Source organism: Nasonia vitripennis, assembly GCF_009193385.2.
Source record: "Nasonia vitripennis strain AsymCx chromosome 3 unlocalized genomic scaffold, Nvit_psr_1.1 chr3_random0011, whole genome shotgun sequence".
Taxonomy (NCBI): domain Eukaryota; kingdom Metazoa; phylum Arthropoda; class Insecta; order Hymenoptera; family Pteromalidae; genus Nasonia; species Nasonia vitripennis.
This window is the reverse complement of record NW_022279631.1, coordinates 391259-414299: the sequence shown is the minus strand read 5'-3', so window position 1 is coordinate 414299 and position 23041 is coordinate 391259. Positions and strand designations below refer to the sequence as shown.

General features: G+C 30.9%; 2 protein-coding genes across 7 annotated transcripts in view; one reads left to right on the top strand and one right to left on the bottom strand.

Annotated features, from left to right (window-relative positions):
• The window catches only part of LOC116416881 (glutamate receptor ionotropic, kainate 2), a 416816-nt gene that overhangs the window by 327042 nt on the left and 66733 nt on the right, over positions 1 to 23041 (bottom strand). The window contains exon 1 of one of the 6 annotated variants that reach the window (XM_031927139.2): positions 14604 to 14847. The exons of 3 other annotated variants lie outside the window; for them this stretch is intronic. The gene's annotated coding sequence lies outside the window, so the exon portion shown is untranslated. Of the gene's footprint in view, positions 1 to 14603; positions 14848 to 23041 lie in introns of those variants that run through there. 2 more of the 6 variants (XM_032601872.1, XM_032601870.1) reach the window with 2 other exon arrangements.
• Positions 14926 to 23041, top strand: part of Gnao (guanine nucleotide-binding protein G(o) subunit alpha) — a 376676-nt gene continuing 368560 nt past the window's right edge. The window contains exons 1-2 of the mRNA XM_032601865.1: positions 14926 to 15571; positions 17204 to 17368. The gene's annotated coding sequence lies outside the window, so the exon portion shown is untranslated. The remainder of the gene's footprint in view (positions 15572 to 17203; positions 17369 to 23041) is intronic.

Sequence of the window (23041 nt, the reverse complement as noted above, 5' to 3'; positions counted from 1 at the left end):
ATATCTCTAAAACTAAACATCATAACCTCGAAAAAAAATTATGATGATGGGTCACGTTTCAAACTATATCCTACTAAAATTTCAATTAATTTGACCACTTACACACATTTATTTTTTCAGTAATAAATCGAAAACTAAAAAAATGAGTTTTTTTTGTGCCTCGATTACGGACGCAAAAAGGCCTTATTTTACTTAAGATTTCGGGAAATAGTAGATGTTTTATGTGTTTTGGCTAAGTTCATTGCACAGCTTTCAAACCCCTATGGTTCGTATGATATCAAGGTTGGAATATTTTTTTGAACATTTTTTAATCCTTATATCTCCAAAACAATGTAGTCAAATGCTTCAAAATTTTATTTGGTGATTCACCATAAAAAAAATATCTGCTGCCAAAATTTTAAACGATTCGTCAAGCAGTTTTCAAGTAAAGAGCTAAAATGTAAAAATCGTTTTCTCGAAAATTGCGCGAGCGACCTATCTAATGAATAGCCCGTTATTTTGATGGTTAGGTTGGTTAGGAACACATGTGAACATACGTAAATTTCTGTGAAAAAAAAAATTGATGGCAGTGTTCGTATTATATAATATAAAAACAGAGGGGTCTGCAAACTTCTGGACTATATACCACCTAAAACTTACATATTAAATTATGTACCAAACACCGCCTCATACATTAGCAGGTAGATATACTGTATATTAAAACAATATTTTATTTATTGGACCTATAAATTTAGTTAGAGGAAGCTACGTGCCAATGAATTAGCAGCGGTTTTTCAAAGTTTAAAGCAGTTTTCTCCATTTTATATTTTATTATGCTGTCTACTACGTTTACTAGTTTGTTCCCAATCAAAACAGCTATCTTTGGATTTCTACACATTTCTCTTAACTTTCTTAAAAACACGCCTTTAATAATATAGAAAGAAAATTAACTTTTAAAAAAGTAAAACGTTAGGTGAGTCTGATATATTCCGCAACGAAATAATAGATAAAATAGAACTGAGATCAATCAACCAAAGTCAAGTTAAAGTATATACTGTTTAATTAGGAAGAACTCTCAAGATACTTACTACGTAACTTACCATGACCGTTTCATTGAACTTATGTTGTTTTTATGACGTTATAATACGTAAAGAGAAAATTTTAGTTGTTCACCAATAAACAAAATAAAACAGTCATAGCAAGTTACGTTGTAAGTATCTTGAGAGTTTTAAAGTAAATATTTCTATAGGCTCGACAGGTACACATTTTACTGAAGAGTGAATCGGCGTGATAAATAACTTGATTTATCACGTGTAATATCACGTCAGAAATCACTCGTAAAATTTGAATATTTGTTTATATTCAAATAAATTGTTTATTTTCTATCTAAATAATTATAAAATAGTTGATGATATTGATAATTCAAATAAATAAATCGCAAAAAATAGAACAAAAATTTCCCTGACCAAGACTTGAACCGCTGTCCTCCACTTGACAATACAATGTCTTACCTGAGCTATTTGTGCTGTTGCAAGTTTCAAACACCTAATCAAATCGTACCTAAAATATAATTATATTTATCACTTTATATAGTTTATATGGATACGTTACGATACTGTAAGATAAATAATGGAAGTTTCAAAAGTATTATTATTATTATTATTAATATATGCTGTATGCGTATTATCTATATAAAATGATAAATATAATTATATTTTTGTGTATGATCAGATTAGGTGTTTGAAACTTGCAAAAGCACAAATAGCTCAGGTAGTAAGACATTGGATTGTCAAGTGGAGGACAGAGGTTCAAGTCTTGGTCAGGGAAATATTTTTTCTATTTTATTGCGAATTATTTATGTGAATCATCAATATCATCAACTATTTTATAATTATTTAGATGGAAAATAAACAATTTATTTCAATATAAACAAATATTTAAATTTACCGAGTGATTTCTAACGTGATATATCACGTGATAAATCACGCCAAATAATCACGTGAGAAATTGAGTGATTTATCACGCGAATAATCATGTGATAAATCACGTGATTTTTTCGCCAGGGAGTGTTGTGTGGAGTTGAATATTAGCCTCAATTTCCTACGAGGGCATTTATTAATTATTCTCAGTTGGTAATGTTAAAAGCAATTTTCTGTGCATTAATCACAGATTTTTTTGGGGATTGCCAAATACTACTTCTGCCTGTTTACACAGAGAATCGATGAAAACTAAGAATTCATTTCTTGTTTTCTCTGCTCCTACAAGTTCCCACTGCACAAGAATTGTTAATAGTGATAATTAGTATTTCTTTTTACATTGTGTGAACTTTCTGACGTCCACTGCACTCATATTATTAATAAAAATGACAAATTTAGCTTAAATTGCTATGCTAAGTAATGCTTTCACCTGGGATCGTCTAGTTCTGATGCTCACCGCGAGAGGTCGGGGAAAGTGTATCAGGTCCCAATAAGTATGTGGGAAAGCAATATCTGCGGCTAAATTCACGGTCTTAACACTAGCTTTGTGCGGCCAACTTCATAGTCTGAACATTTGGGCAGAAGAATCCTAAACGGATTTTAGCATTTTGTTGAGACTTGCTTGTTTATTGTAAAAAAGCTGCTTTTTTGGCAATATATCGATTGGAAATCATAGTTAAGCATACAAATATGATTTTACGCCAAAAAATTTAAATACAATAATGTTAATATTTGTATTTATTGAATTGAAAATTTGAAAACCCAATATAGAAGTAAATAGAGTCGCGGTCGCCGAAAGCTTTTAAAACTCGCCTTCGTGGCGCTACCGCGCCACTTGATTACAAGTGAAGTTCTTTCATTTATTAATAAATTTGCTGCTATACCAGTCCGTGCAACAGGTAAAACGCTTATTTTTTTTTTTTTAAATGAGTGATGATTGTCTTTAGTAAGTAGCTTTTTCCACAACCACCAGGTCCATCAATAAAGAAACACTTAACTTGATTAGCTTTATTAATGACACTATTTATTACTGCATCGAAAATGTTACGTTGTTTATTCGTTAAAGAGCTTATATTATATAATGATTGATTTTCAATTTTATTTGTTGCATAAAATTCTTCATAATTGGTTTCCTTAACATTCTCACTAAATTTAGGTAAATTAAAGTCAGTCAGTGTATGCCTGTGACTTGTTAGAATAGAATGGATATGTTCCAGTAAGATATTTTCACGTATTTCTTTAGTCAACAATGGACTATGCTTCATATTTTTCAAATAATTCTTTAACATTTACTGGGTTATGAAATACGCATATATAACCAAACAGGTTACACAGAGCTTTAGGAAATTCAACCTTGATTGTTTCCTCTAAGCATTTATCCCATTCTTTATCGGTGGTTATTAATTTTCTAGCTACAACTACTTCATGAAATGTTGCGTATGTAACATTTTCCAATGTTTTTAATTCTTCATAAGATTGAGTCCCTTATACATGTAATAATAATAATCTGAAAAAAAATCTTTCACGATCTTTCGGATTTAAAAAGAACATTCTACTTATTCCAAACTTTTTTCTTAGCATCTATTTCTTTGATTTTTTATTGAAAACGTAAAAATATGTTATATCAACATACAAGTACTGTCTAGCTTGCGTCTTTGCATCTTCTTATTAAACTATTTCGGAAAGTTTTTGGTACATTTTTTTTGTTTCGCTATCCATACATGGTGACTTTGAGTTATTTTTACCACAACAGCCATGTATAATTAAGTGCTTAACGATGTATATATTATGTAACCTTATATATTTCATTTCATCGGGTATTTTCGTACTTATGAGTTTATCAACATCATCTGCATTGTTCAGTTTATGATTTTTATAGATACTAGGGGGGTGGGGGTACCTTCCTGTTCGCTTCGCTCGCCAACCCCCTAATTTAAATCTTCGTTTTTAATTATATAATTTTATAATTTCTAAATCTTCTCATTACGATTTTGATTTTTCACACCAAAATGATTAATTTTTGAATTGAACTCGCTTCGCTCGCTAACCCCCAATTTTAAAATAGGTAGTAATTTATATAATTTAAGTTGAAAAAATTTCTACTGCAATTATAATTTTAATTGTATTGGATATTCAAAAATCTATTATGTTCAAACTCGCAGTGGTTACCTATAACATAATGCATAGCAACCGTATCAACAACATATAACAACAAACTCTTTGCAGCTTTGTATTCACATCGCGTCAAAAATTTGGTTAAGTTTAAGTTAAATTTGAAGTTTTAATTTCAATTTTTTAATGCTATATGCACAAATAGTTTGGTTATTCCGATAAAACTGAATTCAAAATTAAATCGCGAGTTTTTACGTATAAATTATTGTGCGTGATACTAAATCCAGGCTGCAATCATTTGAAAGAGAGGTGAGAGAGAGAAAGAGGAAAATAGAGATAAAGAGAACCATACTCAACATTAAAAGTTAAGTATTTTTAATCTATACAATTTTGACATAGTAGATGTACAGAATATCTAATAAAATGTCAGAATGTGAAATAGAAAAAAAAATCCTTGGAGATGACAATTGCTTATTTCGTTGCTTTTCGTATTTTTTGTTTAATACGAAAGAAAATCATATGAAAATTAGAGCCATAATTGTAAATCATGTTAATGAGAATTGGGAATATTTTGAGCCATTTATCGTAGGAGATGAATCCTCTCTTTAAAAAATGATGGCCTTGATTGGTTGCTGGTTGGTTGCCTAGGCAACGAGATCAGAACCGCGCTTTAAATTCATAACCCTCAAAATAGTCATAACTTATAACCCTGGTAGAAATGTTTAAGGTGTTTAAAATGAAATGTGGAAACCTTGATAACAGATAAAATATATGTAATATAACTAGCAAGAAATTTTAGTAAAAATTAATCATTACCAAAAGTGTATAGTATTACAACATGTGTATTGATAAGTGGCACCCTAACCCTATTTGAAGTAGTAATAAAGTTTGTGAATATTATTTAGATTTTTTTTTTAAATGTCAGTGAGAAGTTCAATTAAAAGAATAAAGAGTTTGAAGATATACTGTGTCTCTGTGCCCAAAGTCGCCCTCGGTGAGGTTTGAGAGGTGAATTTAAAGAAAAGTTCACTATCCGAGTCAGTTAGTTTAAGTCTATCATTATACAATGCTCTTTGAATTGTAAAATGGCTACTAGACATGTTACCTAGAAATATGTAACCTAGATGATTCTGATTTAACTGTTTTCGTTCATATTTTCACATCCAGGCTCATGCGAATTGTTTAATTGAGCAGGTCAAATTTTACTTATAGCCAGTTACGCAGAAACTACTATCTCTAGCACATTGTATTTCTGGTTTCTAGCATATTTTTACATAGAGAAAGTAATAAATGTTTTGACTTTTTGTCATGGTTTTAGGTAATTAGAATTTTGACTTTTAATAGTTGTGAGAGATTTTGAGACCGATACCTGTTTTTCCATTTATTCTCATTCAAAAACTAACAGGTCTAGAGAGCTCATATTTTGCATATAGATTTCTTTTGTGATTGTGAAAAGATATTTAAAGTTGAATCGACCTTAACTGAAAAACTTCTGATTTCGACTCCGACACTGATGTGAATGCAAATTGATGCTATACGACTAAATAATTATCATGGATGTTGTAGTCGAACACAAAAGTATTTGAGTTAACGTTGATTCAACTTTAAATATCTTTCCACAATCACAAAAGAAACTGTTAGTTTTCGAATGAGAAAAAATGCAAAAATGGAGAAACAGGTATCGGTCTCAAAATCTCTCACAACTGTTAAAAGTCAAAATTCTAATTAATGCCTTGACAAAAAAGCTAAAATATTTATCACTTTCTTCATGTAAAAATACACTGGAAACCAGAAATACAATGTGCTAGAGATGGTAGTTTCTGTGTAACTGTCTACAAGCAAAATTTGATACGTTAAATTAAAAAATTGATATGGGCCTCGATGTGAAAATATGAATGAAAACAGTTAAATCATAATCATGTAGGTTACATGTTTTCTAGGTAGCATAGTAAGTATCTGTTGTAATATAGTAAGTATTATAATCTTGATTATAAGTACCAAAACGGTACACGTCGCGCCATCTATTGGTCGACGACGTTTTCGTGCAGTCAGACGAGCTCACGAGAGAGTAAGTGTACCGCGCATGCCTCGCGACTATACTCTAAGCGCCTATTACGTACTATACTATACTCCGTGTGTAGAGCCAGACTATGCTGTTCTGTACTCTACACTCTCTTGCCTGTAAGACTCCGATGTGATCGGACGTGCCGACTACTGGGCTCTCAAGCCTAACTACTTTTTCAATATATATTATTATTATTAACCTCACTGTTTATTATTTATTCCACCACTCCAACATGGTAGCAGAGCCCTGGAATTTTCTTTTCAATTTTGCATTAACCTTCGGAGAAATGCAAAATTGAGGGGGGTAAAAAGTGAGGTAAGAAGAAAGCCACGTGGAAAAGAAGTTAACGGTTATTGTTAACAAAGTGAATCGCACAGTGAAAAATTGAGCAGTGAAATTAAAGGAGAAAGTTTCTCAGAAAGATTATATGCTTGTGGAGCATTGAAATTTAAATTTTGTGTCGAAACGGCCGTCGAAAAAAAGAAAAATTTCAAGTGAAGATTAACCAGTCAAGAAAAGGTTCAAGTCAAATATATATGCTCAGTGACAAAGATTAAGTTGTCAGGTATTAAACAATAAGAAGAATTTTGAAAATTAATAAAGATTCAAGTGCGATGTCAATAGATTAAAGTCGGCAAGTGAAAAACGTGGTAACGTGCTAGTACAGAGCACGTGGCAATTTTGAGGTTAAGCACATGTTCTCGTGGCTTAAACATAGAGTAAAACAAGAAAATGAATTAGATGCTACAGATATTGAATTAACAAAGAAAATAAGAAACAAGATTAGAAAAATATTTTTAAAAGAAATCAAGAAAATTGTTGTATTGAAAAATCAAGTGTACGAGAATATACGTGTCAAAGAAGAAGAATTAAAAATGACAGATAGTGGTTGCACAGATCATATTATAACAAATGATAAATTTTTTGAAAAATGTGTAGATTTGAAGAATCCTGTTGATGTAAAATTACCAGATGGTAAAATGTTAAAAGCAACCAAAATAGGTACTGTTAAGACTTATTTTAAAAATTATTATAATCAAAAATATGTTGATATAAAAAATGTCTATTACGTTAAAGGTATTAAACAAAATTTGATGAGTTTAGCAAAAATAACTGAAAATTATACAGTATTAGCGACTAAAGATACTGCAAAACTATTTAATAAATCTAGAGAGTTGATAGCTGTAGCAAACAAAAAGGAAAATTTGTTTTATATGAAAAGTTTTGTATCAAAAAGAGAAAGTAATGAAATGTGTGTAAATTCAGTAAAATTAACTGATAAAGAAAAATGGCATAGGGCACTTGGCCATGTAAACTTTCAATATTTAAATAAACTAGTAACTAATAAATTAGTTGAAGGATTGCCAGAAAAAATTGAAAATGTCGAAATGAAATGGGCAAATTGTATAGAAAGCAAAATGGCGAATGTACCTTTTGAAAATAGCAGATCAAAAACAACTGAAATTCTAGAATTGATTCATACTGATTTGAATGGTCCACATAACACAACTGGTTATGGTGGAGAAAAATATTTCCTAACTTTTGTTGATGACTATAGTAAATGCACAAGAATTTTTTGTATTAAAAGTAAAGCTGAAACAGCTAGTTGTTTGAAAGAATTTGTTAATTTAGTAGAAAATAAATTCAATAAAAAGGTTAAAAAATTACTATGTGATAATGGCAAAGAATATTTAAATAAGGAAATTTATGACTTTGTAAAATCAAAAGGAATAGAGTTATTGCCATGCCCACCCTACGTCCATGAATTAAATGGAGTAGCGGAGAGATATAATAGATCTGCAATGGATATGGGTAGATGTTTAATGCGAGAAGCTAAAATTCATAGGCGTTACTGGCCCGAAATCATAAAAACGGTCGCGTATTTAAAAAACCGTACAATTGCAAATACAGCGGAAAATAAAACTCCTTTCGAGATATTCTTTGGTAAAAAACCTAATGTAGATAACTTAAAAATTTATGGTAGTCGTGTCTTTGTAAGAGTACCAGAAACTTTACGAAAAAGCAAATGGGACGATAAAGCACAATTAGGCGTATTAGTAGGTTATGTAGAAAATGGTTATAGAGTCTTAGTAAATGGTAGAATAATTCATGCTAGACATGTTCAAGTAGTTGAAGAAAAAACTCAATTAATTTGTTTAGAAAAACTTGATGATGAAAAAGATAGAGATTTGGAAAATAGCGAATCTGAAAATAAAGGAAATGAAATACTAGAAAATGAATCCAAAATTGATAAATATGATGTAAATTCAAATAGAAAAAATCCTCTTATCTCTACTCAGACCTTCGGGGAAAGTAGAGATAACGAATTAAACTCTGATATTGCTGAAAATGAAAATTCAAACTTAAAAGTGCAAAGAAAATCAAATAGAAAGAAAAGTCCTGTAAATAGATATGGAAATCCTGTAACTCATTTTATCTATGTAAATTACATTGATGCAAATATACCGAATACATTTGAGGAGGCGTTAAACTCAAATGAATATAAACAATGGAAAATTGCAATGGACTCAGAGATAAATAGTCTAAACAAAAATAATACTTGGCAAATTGTTGAAAGGCCAAAAGACAAAAGGGTAATTGATGTAAAATGGGTCTATAAAAGGAAAAATAACAATGTTTATAAAGCGAGATTAGTTGTAAGAGGATTTCAACAAAGAGAACACATTGAAAATGTTTATTCACCAGTAGGCAAAAAGCAAACATTGAAAATTTTACTGTCTTACAGCTGTAAAAATAATTTATTCATAGAACAAATGGATGTAGAGACAGCTTTCTTAAATGGTAATGTAACAACCGAAGTATATATAAATGAACCGAAAGGTTATGAGACTGGTGACAATAAAGTTTGCAAGTTGCAAAAGGCATTATACGGATTGCGAGAAAGTCCTAGAGCCTGGTATAATTGTTTCAACGAATATATTGAAAAATTGAATTTCATGAGAAGTAATTACGATTACTGTCTATACGTAAATAATACAAGTAAAGATCCAATATATATACTAGTCTTTGTAGATGATCTCTTAATTTGTTGCAAAGACAAAGATAAAATAAACAAAGTTAAAGCTAGTCTAATGCAAAGGTTTGCAATGAAAGATATGGGCAAAATTAGCCAATACATTGGTATAGATATAGATTACAGTAATGATAGAAGTAAAATGACATTAAGTCAGACTAAGTATATTGAATCTTTAGCTATAAAATATAATTTAGAAAATGCCAAACTGTATAATACTCCAATGGAGTCCAACCTAAAACTAGAACAAGCTAGTGAAATTGATGAAAATATAAAATACAGAAATTTAATTGGCGAACTATTATATATAAGTACAGGCACAAGGCCAGATATATCTTATAGTGTAAATTACCTAAGTCGTTACCAAAACTGTTATAACCAAACACATTATAAATATGCGATGCGAATTCTTAAGTATTTGTACAAAACAAAAGATCTCAAACTAACTTACTGCGACAATGTTAATACCGAAATATTAGACTGTATGGTAGATTCTGATTGTGCAGGTGATAATGTAGATAGAAAATCTACAACAGGCTTTGTAATTAGATTGTTTGGAAATTTAATTTTTTGGAAAACGCATAAACAAAGTACTGTAACAAAATGTTCTACTTTTGCAGAATACACTGCTATGTCAGAAGCAGTGACTGAAGTTTTGTTTGTTAGGAATCTATTATGTGAATCTTTTGATGTAAATTTCGAAAACCCGATTAATATATACGAGGATAACTCAGGTGCAATTGCGATTCCAAAATATGGTAACTTCACAAAAAATTCAAAGCACATCGAAGTGCAGTATCATTATATAAATGAAAATTATGAAAATGGAATAATTGACATTGTAAAAATAGATTCAAATTCGAACTTAGCTGATATGTTAACAAAAAGTCTCGATAAGACAAAATTTATAAAAAATAGACAAGCATTGAACTTGGCTTGAACTTGGCTTGAACTTGGTCAAATACATTGAACTTGGCCTGAACTTGGCAACATACCATGGAAATGTATTATATATCTCATCAAGATTATAAACTTAAAAAGGCGTGTTGTAATATAGTAAGTATTATAATCTTGATTATAAGTACCAAAACGGTACACGTCGCGCCATCTATTGGTCGACGACGTTTTCGTGCAGTCAGACGAGCTCACGAGAGAGTAAGTGTACCGCGCATGCCTCGCGACTATACTCTAAGCGCCTATTACGTACTATACTATACTCCGTGTGTAGAGCCAGACTATGCTGTTCTGTACTCTACACTCTCTTGCCTGTAAGACTCCGATGTGATCGGACGTGCCGACTACTGGGCTCTCAAGCCTAACTACTTTTTCAATATATATTATTATTATTAACCTCACTGTTTATTATTTATTCCACCACTCCAACAGTATCTATGTAAAATTTCAGTTGTATAGCTTTTTTATAATGCAAATAAATGGCATTGTAATGATAGACAAACCCGCTGACTCTTGTACTGAACTTTTCTTAAAATTCACTATTCAAACCAATGATGATGACATTGAGCATTATTAATATATTTATTAAAAAATAGTTTTGAGGGATTTAGTAACATGTTACATGCCTATAAAATATTAGCAGACGTTAGTATGCCGCATAACACTTATGGTAGATTTTCTACCAGTGTTATTAGACAGAGATAGATTCAAGAGCGCGCGAAGCGCGCCTTCATTGCTATCTTTAAAAATTACTGATACAAGTACTTATAAAATGCATATGTCAATCAATGGTACGTACGGCAGTGAAGTGGAAATTATAGCATTTGTTCGTGTATATTCTGGAGAATTTCAAGGTGTTAAAATTAAAGATAAATATGAGATCGAAGAATATTAATTTTTCATCTTTTCTTTTAAATATTGGTGATGGACATATTGACAGTTTAAAGATTCCAGATAAATGGAAAACTAATATTATATGCAATAAAATTTACGGTTCAGTTATGTCTGTAAATGATGATCTTTCAAACAGAGTCATTTTATCGCCCCATAATGAAGATATTTACAAAATAAATTTAAAAATATTGAAAACAATTAATAGCAAGAAAGTTATATACTATAGTATCGATTAGGCTAGACATTAAGGTGTTAATGAAACTCATAGTAATGCAGAATTAAAGTATCCAACAGAATATTTAAATTCTCTGAAATTTCAGGTTTCCCAGTACATAAATTGACTTTAATAAATATACAATAGTCATGCTCATTCGAAATATAAGTATAAATGACGGACTCTGCAATGGTACCAGATTGAAAATAATTAAACTGTTCAAACAAAATATCAAAGCTGAGATTATTACAGGTCATAAAAAGGGAACTACTGCTTTTATTCCAAGAATTATTTTAGACACCGGTGAATATACATCTTTGCCTTTCGTAATATTCCGTCGACAATTTCCTCTAATTTTGGCTTTTGCCATGACTATAAATGAATCGCAAGGACAAAGTTTTGACACAGTTGGTATTTATATTCATAAGCCACTTTTTTCTCACGGTCAGTTGTATGTTGCTCTTTCTAGCTGTAAAAATGAAAATCAATTGTTTATTAGAAATGAAACCTAACTTATAAAAAATATTGTTTGGGCAGAAGCGTTTAAATAAGTGCAAATGTCTGTTCTTCGATAATAATATCCACATTAGTAATTGTCATTTCATAGAAATTTTTTTTTAGTATACTTAACATCTTTATAGATTTGAACACAATGTTATAAGTATGAAAAATATAAGTAAGACAAAATACATGCAAACTTGTTCAAACTTATAAGTGTAAATGTCTTTAGATTCATTATTTTTATGCATATTGTGGATATTGTCTTACTTTTTATTCGAGATTGCTAAACAAAATTTAACATACCAAGTTTTGTTTTAGATCAAATCCAAATCGGAAGTTTTTATTCATTCAACAAATAATGGAATCAGATCCTCTCCAAAATCAAGAAGACACACATAGGATTCGATACATTTGTAGAATTTGTGATTTGAGATTTAATTTCAAGAAAAATTATTTAAGGCACATAAGGGAGCATGCAGCCATTAAAATCTTTCTTTGTCAGAAATGCGGAATATTATTCAAAAGACATAACCACCTTATTTGTCACTTACTTTTATATGAAAAAAATATACAAATATGTACTTATTGTAACAAAAGATTTTATAGAACTGACAATTTAAGAAGACATATGAAATTACATAAGTAAAATTGTGCTGTAATCATGTTATTACTAAATTTATATTGATGTATCTAATTTTTTTAGAAAAATTATAAAGTAGTATGCTCATATAGGTCCATAAAAATGCAATATATATGAAACATAATCAAAAAATGTACCTACATGTTTTCATATTGGATAAATATGAAAAAGGTTATTTTTTTTCAAATATATTTTAAATGCAAGCAAGAGTTTTATAATGCAAATTATAAGAGTGGAATAGGTCTACTGAGGATACCACTTTTTTGTTAATAATCGTTAATAACAAAAATTAAGGGGGCACACCATCTTTGAAATTAAAATCAAAATTTTTCATAAAAAATGTATAAATACTTATATAAATGAACCAAATTTTTATTACTATTCTTAGATATAATTACCTTTATTTTGATGGTTTTAGACCTTCTATATACCTCTATAAAACCTACGTATAGTAGGGAGTCCATAATTCACTTACCGTAAGATTCCAAAACAACGAATGGCCCAAATGAGCTCAAACTCTAGGATATTGTTTAAAAGTACATTAGTTATGGTATGAATGAGGGGATTTGGTTTAAATTTCATAGAAAAAGGTTTATAAGCATATTACTGATTTTTTTATCAATTTTTGATTAATTTTAACATAACTATCATGTAACTTTTTTTCTATGAAATGTCGTGTGCGCACGGCTTTGTCGGTTCGAATGCGTCGTGTGTTAGAGATTTCGGTTGCCCTGTGTACATACAGCGACAATCGGATCAGTAACACGGTGTTTTAAGGCTAGCCTTGGATTGGCAGAGACGTGAGCGCAGGACTCTGCGGATCCTCGTCGCTGCTCTCGTTTCTCTCTTTACCCTGTGTGCGCACAGCGGCGAAAGGAGTTGGAAGACGTCGGCGTAAAGGTCGGTTTTGAGTAGTGAGGTTAACCTTGGATTCACAGAGACGTGAGCGCACGACTCCGTGGATCTTTGGTATCCGTCTCGCTACTCTCTCAACCCGGTGTGCGCACAGCGGCAGGAGAAGCAGAAAGACGTCGGTGTGTAAGAGGTTGTGTTCGGCGACTCCAAGTATCATCGATGTGCGCTCACGTCTTGACAAATTAACTTTTAACAAAAGTTTTATATTAAAGAGCTTAACGTACTCGTGTTCCGTAAATCTTTCAATCTTTGAAGTATAAGAAAGCCGCACGAATGATTCTTATTGACTAATGCGCTCTACCTGGCAAGGATAGTATCAGACGTAGTCAAATACTACTAGGAGCTACCGTGCTAAGACCGTAATTAACCCTGCTGGCCCATTGTGGAACGGGGAGCAATTTTGTGAATTTTTTTACTGTCCGTAGGATTCCAAGTGAACGAATGATTATTTTAGGCTCAAATTCAAGAAGGATACCGTGTACACTTGTAGATTTGGTATAAATGCAGGGATATTGATTTAAATAATTAAAATATATGTATATTAATAAATTAAAAATAAAATAATAATAATATAATCCTTTCTCTATTATATTAAAATGTGTCTGGTAGTCTCCGGCTATAAGTTTACTTCATCCCCAAAACTTCTCCTCCTTAGGGGTTGGGGTAAACCAACAGTTGACCGGAAGTAGACTGAAAGTCAACCAGAAGTGAACCGGAAGTGAACTGAAAGTGAACTAAAAATAATCGGAAAAAATACAAAATGACCCGGAAGTGACCAAAAATAACCGGTAATGAACCGGAAATATGCCAAAAATGAACAGGAAGTGACCAGAATGATATATATTCGCTATGAAGTACTCCTAATGGTTGAATCGAAAATTGAACAATAAATAATAAATACAAATTTTAGAAAGTATTATTCATAAACTGTAAATAATGTTGAAGCCTTTATATATATATATATATATATATATATATATATATATATATATATATTACTTCTTATATTATAATATAGCAATATGAAACAAGCTATATAGGTCATAATAAACTATTTTTCCATATTCTACAAGAAATATGCAGAAAAAGGTATGGATGACTTTTTACCTAAAATGCCTTACCTAAAAACACTGTGTTTGTGTGTGCGCGTGCACGTGTTTATATATATATATATATATATATATATATATATATATATATATATATGCGTGTGTGTGCGTGTGTGTACAATACAATTATTTCAACCGTTTGCTGCCGCTACTAATTTAACATATTTAGACAACTGTAATATTTAAAATATAGTATGACATAATGCTAACAAATTTATTTTATATGATGGCGTTGTAATAATAACTTATGTATCAGCAAAGGTTTATTATTAAGAATAATCCATAGCACTATATGTATTATATCAGAAATATCTTAATTTCGTTAATTCTTTTTGATGCAAATTATATTTATTCTGGTAAATGTCATTGAAAAAAAAACTGCATGCATCGTTGCTTGAATATTCGTTTTTGTTCAAGAAATTAAGTTTCAGTGAAGAAATGAAACTCTTCTACACGCATGCGTTCTCTCTCTCTCTCTCTCTCTCTCTCTCTCTCTCTCTCTCTCGTATGCATATATAAATGTGTGTGTGTGTGTGAGCGCGCGCACGCACGCGCGTTTCATCTGCAATATGTATATATTTTTTGCAATAAAGTTTTTATTAGAAACTGAGTCTCTTCGAATTATCAAAAAATGAAAAATTATGTTTTCTGTAACATATATTTAAAATTATTTAAGACAAACATTTAATATCCAACATATTCTGATGCAAACCGAAAATTTTACTCAAAATTATTATTTTTAATTTTTCAGCTACCCGTAGAGTTTATTTGATTTTGGGTATCGAAGAGTAAATTTATGACGGATCTGCTTGAAACACATTATTACACTTGTAATTCTATAATAAATGTGATGATAAACAAAAAATCAATTCCAATACTAGCCAGATGATTTGCTCGCTTTGCTTTCAGTTAACATAATGATTAACAATATTTTATTTTAGTCACAATTCAATTATGATAAGAATATACGTTAATTATAAATAAAAAAATCAATGATAAAAAATTTTGTAGATTATTTATTTTTGTCTTTTATTATTAAAATAACCTGTAATTTCCAAAGTATTGATTCTTAAACACTAAAATCCCCTATTATATTAAAGAGAAACCCATTTTGCGTTCTCCGGTTCTCCGCGGCTTTCCGAATTTATAATTTTTTATGAATTGAAGCGACCGATTTGGTAATGTATATCTTATTTAAACCCCCTATTATATTAAATCTTATTTAAATCATCAATTAAAAGGACACAATACCTTTAAACCCTGAAAAAAAGAATTTTTAGTAAAAATCACAAAATTAAAGTAAATCATTTTAAATTTTTTGAAGTAATATTTAGTATAAATACCTTTAACTTTACCGTGCTAAAACCTTCATTATCCCTGCTGGCCCATTGTGGCACTCGGTGTAAGAATTTGCGAATTTTTTCACTGTCCGTAAGATGCCAAGTAAACGAATGGTTCTTTTGGGCTCAAAATTCAAGGAGGATACTTTGCACACCTGTAGTTCTGGTATAAATGCAGGGGTTTTGATTTGAATGCTTAGAAATGATTTGGCGATGAAAAATCTGGATTTTTAAATTTTTTTTCGCTTATTATGACACCGTTTTGTGTATGAAACATTTTCCAAAGATTAAAATTAATTAATATTCCACCCAATCTTTCGGCAATATTGTCTGAATGTTGCATCTGCAGATTCGTCAGATTCGAAAATATTGTACCAGGGTTATATAACCTTCAGAAAATTGTCCTGCAATATTGCTATGAAGCATCATTTCCGTTTTTGGATTGCATTTCCAAAAGACAATAAGCATATTGTAGCAATATTGCTCAAAGATTATTTTGCAATATTGTAAAACATAGGCAAAAAACAATAAATTAAAATAATTAAATAAGCTTTTTTAAGGGCTCCCATGCCCAGTTTGGGTAGTATCATCCAGATGGTAGTCCCCGAATAGGGCATGAGAGCCCCTGAAAAAGCTTATTCAATTTTTTTAACTATTGTATTTTTCACCTATATTTTAGAATATTGATACAATATTACAAAGAATATTCGAGCAATATTGCCACAATATGCTTATTGTCTTTTGGTAATGTAATCCAACAATAGACATCCTACCTCACAGCAATATTGCTGGAAAATTTTCCGAAGGTTATATAACCCTGGTACAATATTTTCGAATCTAACGAATCTGCAGATGCAACATTCAGATAATATTGCTGGAAGATTGGGTGCTATGTGAGAAAATCTCTGAATTTACACCAAAACTACAGGTGTACAAAGTATCCTCCTTGAATTTGAGCCCAAAAGAACCATATATTCACTTGGAATCCTAAGGACAGTAAAAAAATTCACAAAACATTGCACCGAGTGCCACAATGGGCCAGCAGAGATAATTAAGGTTTTAGTACAGTAAAGTTAAAGGTATTTGTACTAAATATTAGTCAAAAAAATTTCATATGATTTACTTTAATTTTGTCATTTTTACTCATAATTCTTTTTTTTTTAGGATTTAACGGTGTTGTCTCCCCTTAATTAATAATCTTAAGGAATAAGAATTTTTTTTATTACATTACACCTAAGAAATTCGATCAATGTAATAATAAATCGAATACATGTTTCATTAAATCCTAGTTAATAATTAAAAATAGAGAAAATATTCTAATCATAAACAATTAATTAAGTAGAGATAAGTATACTTAACATCCAAGCATTACCTAAGAGTATCGAATTAATAGTAAGAAGAAAACCAGTAATAGGTAAAAATAGATCGTAAATTATAAACTAAGAAGTTTCGATTAATATGTTACAAAAGGAGGGTGGCAGCAGTTCGCGTATGCTAGCTGCTACGCGCGAAGGTGCTACATCAGCAACTTTGGGCCGCGCAACACTCCGCTGGTGCACGGTGCTGTGCCACGAGCTTACGCCTGTGATACATCTGGGACGTGTGGGCGAACGTCCACGTCACCCGAAAAAAACGGTCTTGAGTTTGTCAATTTTTCTAAATGATTGAGATTTTGATTGCATATGCTGTAGAATGAGGATGTTGATTGGCGTTCGTGTTATTTGTGTGTTATTTTTGTTGAGCATTAGCAACCGCTGTTGCTTTACAAAATTGGTGTCGTTTTCAATGTATTGTGTGTAAGCGTATGTATGACTATCCCTAAAAGTGATGGTTGCGCGATTCGCATTGGATTTTATCCATCCTTTTGATTTCTTTTTGTTAGATTTGTGTGAAAAAATCTTGCAGCCGCTGCTGCGTTACATTGATGTAGGAGCTCCTTAAGATACAAAAATATTTGAAATATTACAAGGTTTAATATGGAATTATGGTTAATGTTATTAATACACTATAGTGTATTTATAAAAATATGTAATACGAGGATAGATATAAATAAATGTAAAGTTATCTAATAATTACAATTCTGAAACTAGTATGGCTTAGCTTATAAATTATTTCTAGTCTATTCTGTTATGAGCTTGGTTTTTCGTTTTCTTTTTGAATAGTTAGTTACATAATGTTTGGTAGTAGTTTTTGATTTTTCGCGTGTTATTCGCGCCCGATAGTTTCAGCAGTATTTTCCGTACGTTGACGGCGTGCGCGGTTCGTTTCTCTTAATATTTCTATTTCTAATTGTCTTTCCTGCTGCTTAATTATCCGGTCGACTGCGTTGCAAGCGCATCGTCGCTTAACGATACACCAACCTATCGCCGCGAAAACTGCGATGGTTACGATGGTTAAAATGAGCAGTTGAATCATGAGGTCCAACTGCTTAGATTAATTTGAACTTAGTTGCTTCATGCTTTGAGATTTTCCAGGCATTGCTGGCTATTTTGCGGAGCACTGTGCCTGCTTTTAGCGTTTCTAGTTTTATTCCGTGCTGATTTCCTGCGTGATTGGCCGCTTCGGTCTCTATCGCGGCTTCTAAAGCTGCGGTACTTTCGACCTTATTCTCTAATTATTGTAATTTTTGGGGTAGGGAGCCGAAGATGTCAATTTTGGCAATTTTTGGGTTTTCAGCACAAATTAATTAATTCATAGTTCCTTAGTTTACTATCGACATGTATACTTATTTTGTACAATTTTCTCATCTTTTTAATAAAAATACCCTTGAATTTATATTTATATATATATATATATATATATATATATATATATATATATATATATATATATATATATATATATATATATATATATATATATATATATATATATATATATATATATATATATATATGTTATACCTATCTTATAAGCCATTTAAACCTTAATATTGGTGAAAGTGAGATTTTGATCCAGATTACGACCACCAAAAAATTCATGGAGATACTTTTTTATACTGCAAAAGTTCCTGTATGGGTCCCAGAATGGCAGAGACCCTGTATCTTTGGCTAAAAATGAAGATATTCATAAATTTGTGCTAAAATGATTAAAATTCATATTTAATGACTGTGACAAACATCAAAATAAAGAAAGTCAACCTAAGAGAAAATTGTTTCTTAATGTCTATTATTGACTAAAAATTTAAAGCTTAGTGTAAGTTATTTAAATACACGTTTGCTTATTGCAATAAATTGCGTTACTTAGATCAACGCCAAAAAAATCATTAAACTTGATTTTATTGTTACGAATATTCCTACCGAAGTCGAGAAATCGTAAATATATTATGTCTCTTGCAAAAAATTATAATAATTATCCACTGACTGCGATAAATCATGATCGAGTGTATGATTTATGTTATAGTTTTTTGCAAGAGATATAATATATTTACGATTTCTCGACTTCGGTGCATGTAAACTGTTTTTGGAACATATTTACCGGGGGTTGAAAAAGAAAAAAATTTTTGATCTTCGATTTGACAGAGAACCACCCATATAGAATTTCATTTTTATCATCTTTTTTTTGTACAAATAAATTTTCTTTTTGAAATAGAAATAAATGATAAAAAATAAATTTTTTGTCAATCGAATCATACTTGCTTATATTGATCAGTTTGAAAATTACGAAAAATCCAATCATGAAATTAATTAATGGAATTATAACTAATTATTTTTTCAATAACAATAAATTTATTTTTATCATTTATTTCTATTTCAAAAAGAATATTTATTTGTACGAGAAAGAATGATAATAAAAATGAAAATCTACATACATGTATTACTTTTATACATAAACCTTCGAAGAGAGCAAATAGCTTAGTTAGTAGCGCATTGGATTATGACCTCAAGATTCTGGATTCAAATCTTGGAAGTGAAAAATTTTTTTTTATGTTACCCTTTATTTATTGTGAATAGTTTATTTCGTTAATTAATAAATACCATTTTTAGTATTTTTAATAACATTTCAGTTTTGTATTATTATTCCCTCGATAATCACGCGATAAATCCGTGACAATCATGTGATTTTTTTGTAGGGGTCGTTAACTGCTCGGCGCCTTGACATTGAATAAAAAAATTTTTTCGTGGTTTATGTTGAAAATAGCCATGCGTTGGCTTTATGTAAGCGGAGCCAAAATGTATCTTTTAGTTCTCTTACTTTAATGTCGCATTCTTCGGTTTTATTAATGTTAAGATCTGCTGCGAATTTTATTTCGCATGTCGCGTTGTCTCTTATTTCTCAGATTAGTTCGGGATTGAAATGATCGATAAGTCGTTAAGTTTTCGGAGTTTCGCTATTTTTTTTTATTGTAATGGCATGTAGGTTCTGTTTGACTCACTTACGGCAAAATAATGGTATTCCGGCCATACGTAGGCTGCTATGAAAGTAATTTGAATGAGTTTCGGATAACCGGGAGCGGAGATGCTTTAAACAAATGAAATTGTTGTAAGTCCAGAAGTGATATAGATAGAATAATATAAATTAGGAATCCGTCGTCGAATATCACGGTTAATTTGGAACTTTTCATGATCGGTATTGCGGAGAACTTCTCGCGGGGAAGGGGGTATTTTGCGTTTTTTACGGCGTTACTGACAAGGAAAGGTACCCAACCCGAACTCACCGATTTTGATGATTTTCATATATGTTGTAGAACATAAAAAAATAAGAGACACGTATTTTTTTTATCGGCTAATTTTCACTTTTAAGGGGTAAAAACCTCCCCTAAAGTTAACCCCCAAAAAGCGTTTTTTTAAATATCTCGGCTTAAAATTAATATTTTTCAATGAAACAAATTGGAGGTTATTTCTTACAAAAAGAGCAAGTATTTCATGGTGATTTGAAGAGTAAGGGTAGCATCCCCTATTTCTTAGGGGTTGAAAACATATATTTTTTGGCATAATTTTATAATAAAAATGTTTAAACCGACTAAAAAAAATTGGAAAAAATGTTTAAACATCCTTAATAACAAAATTTAGTTGACGTCTTTCGGTGTTTTCATAAATATTACCCCTAAGGGGGTAAACCAGCCCTAACACAAAATAACTGTAAATATGTAATTCAATACATAATATTTCGTAGAAAGTTTGTATATAGAGGTTTTCGAGGTCGCTGATTACAAATCTGTTATCAGATTTTGAAAATTCAAAATGGCGGAACCAATAGGACGGTAGAAGGTTTGTATATAAGGGTTTTCGAGATCGCTCTTTGCAAATCTGATATCAGATTTTGAAAATTCAAAATGGCGGAACCAATGTGGTGGACGAAAATGTCGAAAAAAAATTTTAACTTTCATAAAAACTTGTTATAAATGTGTTATCTTTGTAGCCTGTACATGTGAACTAAAGAGCCTTAAACCCTAAACCCCTAAAGAACAAATAGGCTAAATGGTTGTGCTTTTTAACCAAACCACCTCAAATTCCTAAATTTGTAAACAAGAAAATTCTGTGTGTGAAGCAGTTTTATAATTTCCGTAGAAATTGTTATCAGAATGTTATTGAAATTCCTTTATTGTAAATTCAACTTATAATGTATTTTTGTTTATAATATTAGAGTATAATAATAATCTACAATCTTTTATCTTTTGCCATAGTGCATTTTTTGTATTGAGCATAAAATATATTATTTTACGATGTTTTTACAATAATGGTAGTCCTCATAAAAGTGTTTAAAGCACAATGCTTTTTTGCACCAACCACATCGTACAATTGCAATGTTTGTGCACCCTTCTATTTCACAATGTATTGCACAAGACTTTCCAAAACTGAAATCTATAGGATTATCAAATTTATCTGGTTTTTCATTGATGTAACCGCTTTTATACCAGGAATATTTAAACAAATCTATATATCTCGGTGAAGACAGTTGGTTGTGAACCAATGATTGAAGTTTAATTATATTATTTCTCACATGTAAATTCATATCATGATCCATTAACATTACATTATCAGAAAATGTTCGGACAAAGTTTTTCCAAATACGGAATCCATAGACATCAAGTGGTTGTATTTTTCCTGTGGTTCCAGTTGGAATTTTTTTATGTTAATAATTTTATTTTGTGGCATTGTTTCTTCTATAACTTTGTCACAATGACCACTCCAAGAATCAAGTAATAGTATTGAGTGATGGCCTACATAGGGATAAAATATTTTTTCCAACCAGATTTTGAAGTGATCTGCAATTAAACGACTTACTAATTAACTGATCAACGATATTACAATGTAAAAATTGTTATTAGTTCCCTTACTTGTTGTTAATTTTCCAGATTTGGATGCTTCCACGTACATGTTTTCTGGTCTAAATATGTTTTGTTCTACAATAGGGCCAAACTTGCCACTTGGTTCCTTTAAAACAAGAAATAGCGGCGACAACAGTTGTCCAGTAGCTGATATTAGTGGCTGTATAGTATAACTATGCGTTGTTGCTGAAATTGACTGTACCAGACATTGCACTTGCTTTTCTCCTTCTACTGCTAATGTTCTTCCAGAATGCATTTCTAGCTGAAATCCGCTCTGATCTGTATTATACAAATTTTCGAGTCCAATCCTTGGTATACACGATTTAACGTCATCGATAAATGCTTCAGCTTTAGCCGTAAGTTCTGCACTACTTTCTAGTGTTTTTCTTGTTATGAACTTATTTATTTTCCTAGAAACTATTCGGTGTGCTTGCTTAAATTTGAGTAACCAATGTTTAGAAGCTTTGAATCTAATATCATCAAAACCAATTTCTTTTTTAGCTTGTAAGGCCCATCGAATTATATCTTCATCATGGATAATTGAACCACTGTCGAGAGCTGCTTGAAAATTATCCAGGGTATACTGACAAATTTGTGCTACTTTTTCTCTATACGTGCCACCTTTATTAATTGAATGAGCCCAACGACGTAGCTGACTAATAGATGATACTTTTTTGAATCTGTTTTGCACTGTTTTGAGACTTAAATTTTGCTTCGTTTTGCTACTTCTCCAAAATTCTACAGCTCTTTTTTTGTATTCAAAATTTAGTTCTTCATTATCTGCTGTACATTGATTTGTTGGTGCTATATCCGGATCAGGAAAATGATGTTGCACTTCATCTTCAATTATTTCCATATTATGGTCTTTATACTCTTCTTGAAAATCCAAAGAGTCATCAGTAATGATTTCTACATCGTTGAAATCATGTGTTGCATCTATTAAAATTTCTTTTATTTTTTCGGCCAACTCTGTTTCGTGATAATTCGTGACACTATCTGGTATGTTTAACGCTTGAAAGTATGCTAATAATAAGTTT